The 3,070-nt window shown below is 36.7% G+C and overlaps 1 pseudogene across 1 annotated transcript; it reads right to left on the bottom strand.

Moving 5' to 3' along the window:
• Positions 1-871: 871 nt before the first annotated feature.
• On the bottom strand, positions 872-1,521 carry LOC308419623 (peptidyl-prolyl cis-trans isomerase H-like; annotated as a pseudogene). The gene has a single exon. The product of its transcript is annotated as a peptidyl-prolyl cis-trans isomerase H-like (transcript).
• Between the last annotated feature and the right edge of the window lie 1,549 nt (positions 1,522-3,070).

Raw genomic sequence — 3,070 nt, 5'->3', positions numbered from 1 at the left:
ATCAAGTGGAAAATCTCAGCAGGAAACCACCAGATCACATGGCTTAAATAATGATTAAGTGTGACTTTGTTTCAGATGTACAAGGGAGACTGTGTTTTAAGCCTTTTGAATGCAAGTCACCTACTAAAGAGGAAAGTGAGAGAATTTATTTGATCACTTCAATAGATTTGGAAAAGAGTTTAATGCTTATTCGTCACAAAACTCTCAATGATCTAAAAATCCTAACGGAAATTTTTAATCTTATGCAGAGTGTTTACAAGAAAACTCTCAAGAAAGATCACATTTAATGATAAAGTTTGAGTCTTGAAATAAGAAAAAGAAATAAGAAATCTTCTGTAACCATCATACTATGCCAAAATACAAAGTAATGGAATGAAAGACAGGAGGTTTAGGATAGAAAAAAGTACCATTACTAAACGAAAAATATTCATTTTTCAAAACAAATACAGACCACTGAAGGTCATCAATAAATTTAACAAAGCTAAAGGTCAATATTTAAAAGTAATCAGAGTTCTTTTTTTTTTTTTTTTTTTTTTTTTTTTTTTTTTTTTTACATATGCTGAGCTTTCTAAGTTTTCCCCTTTATTTAACTTTAATTAAATCTCAAGAGTCACATGTAGTTCTAGTGACTGCCATATTATACAGTAAGCTCTAGACTTGGGCTCCAATTTAGTACTTCAACCCTAACTTTCATGAGCTGGACCTAACACTTAGGGACCCAACAGTGAGGGGCCATTGCAGCCACTGCAGAGGCTGAGGATCACTTGTATAGGCATTGGATTTTCAAAACCTACTTTTAATGAGGGTTCTTAAACACTTCAACATTACTTCTGGTCAGTCCACCACCCAATAGAGGTATTGGGAAAGGTTACTAGGTTACAGGGGAAGTAAACCTGTTTAGATATAGTTCTTTGGACCAAATCCAGTCTGTGTTGTTGAGCTCACCGCTGACCACTGGCAGTTTGGGCTTATTGTTGGGGCCTGTGGGAACATTCTCAATCTTCCTCATCACTAGAATTCCATCAATGAGTTTTCCAAAGTCGACATGCTTTCTATCAAGACAATCACACTTAGGACACATGATAAAGAACTGGCAGCCATTTGTATCTGGACCACTCTTTGCCATGAGAAACAGACCTGGAGCCGAGTGTCTAAGTTTAAATTTTTCATCTGCAAATGGACACCAGTAAATATTGGAACTCCAGTACTATCACCATTAACAAAATATCCACCCTGAGTCATGAAACCCCTTATGACCTTGTGGAAAGTGATTCCTTTGTATCCTATCATAACACCACCTTTTCTGAACTCTCCTGTGCAGAATTGCCTGAAGTTCTCTGCTGTGTTAAACACCATGTCTGCAAAGAGTTCAATCTTCATGCGACCAACTTCCTGGCAGCAAACGCTGACATCAAAGAAGACCACTGCATTGACCAGACTTGAATAAAATAGATTTTGTTGTCCACAGTTAATTTTTTGTGATAAATTAGTATGAGCATATGCCAATAAAAATGTATACATCTCACAAATCTCACACTCACATAAACCATACACAAAATAAAAGAAATAATGTGTAAGTTAATATTTTTAGAATATATATGTTAGTACAAATAGTACTCTATTATTTTATCATGTAATCTATTTGCCTTTTTTCCTTTTTTAAAGTTGGATATATTTTATTTACATTTTAAATGTTATTCCCTTTCCTGGTTTTCCCTCCAGAAACCCCCTATCTCATCTGCCCTCCCCCTGCTTCTTTGAGGGTGCTCCCCTACCCACCACCTCCCATCTCCCTGCCCAGACATTGCCCTACACTGGGGTATTGGGCCTTGACAGGACCAAGGCTTCTTCTCTCACAGATTCCCAACAAGGCCATCCTCTGCTACATATACAGCTGGAACCATGGGTCCCTCCATGTATACACTTTGGATAGTGTTTTAGTCGATGGGAGCTCTGCTTGAATGGTATTGTTGTTCATATGGGGTTACAAACCCTACTCAACTCCTTAAATACCTTCTTTAACTCCTCCATTGGGGAACTATGTTCTCAGTACAATGGTTGGTTGTGAGCATCTACCTTTGTAGTTGTCATGATCTTGCATAGGCTCTTAGAAGACAGCTATATCAGGTTAGTGTTAGCATGCACTTCCTGGCATCAGTGATGTTTTTTGGGTTTGCTGGAAGTATTTGGGCTGGATATAGTTTTCGGTTGGAGACACTCAGAGCTATGGGTTTTCCTTTTAACACTGCTTACTTTGTATCTCATAAGTTTTAGTATGTTATACCTTCAGTTTCATTAAATTCTAAAATGTCTTTGATTTCTTTATTTCTCCCTTGACCAAATTATATTTGAGTAGTATGTTTTTCCATGTATGATAATTGAGAGTTTTGCTGAATAAAGTTGCCTGGGCTGGCAATTGTGTTCTCTTAGGATCTATATGACATCTGACCAGTATCTTTTAGCTTTTATAGTCTCTGTTGAGAAGCTTGGTGTGATTCTGATGGGTCTGCCTTTATATGTTACTTGACCTTTTTCCTTACTGCTTTTAATATTCTTTCTTTTGTGTGTGTGTGCATTTGGCATTTTGCCTACTATGTGATGAGAGGAATTATTTTTATAGTCCAATTAATTTGAAGTTCTGTAAGCTTCCTGTATGTTTATGGGCATCTCTTTTATTAGGTTAGAGAAGTTTTCTTCTATAATTTTGTTGAGGATATTTACTGGCCCTTTAAATTGGGAATTTTTGCTCTCTTCTATACCTTTTATCCTCGGGTTTGATCTTCTTATTGTGTCCTGGATATCCTGGATGTTTTGGGTTTTGAGCTTTTTGCATTTTGAATTTTCTTTGACTGTTGTGTCAATGTTTTCCATGGTATCTTCTGCCCCTGAGAATCTCTCTTCCATCTCATGTATTCTGTTGGTGATGCTTGCATGTATGACTCTTGATCTCTTTCCTAGGTTTTCTATCTTCAGAGTTGTTTCCCTTTGTGATGTCTTTATTGTTCCTATTTCTATATTTTAGATCCAGGATGGTTTTGTTCTCTTCCTTCACCTGTTTGGTTGATTTTTG

This window comes from Micromys minutus (assembly GCF_963924665.1).
Source record: "Micromys minutus genome assembly, chromosome: 4".
In the NCBI taxonomy this organism is placed as follows: Eukaryota; Metazoa; Chordata; class Mammalia; order Rodentia; family Muridae; genus Micromys; species Micromys minutus.
The sequence above is the reverse complement of the archived record's forward strand: the minus strand, read 5'-3'. Positions and strand labels throughout refer to the sequence as shown.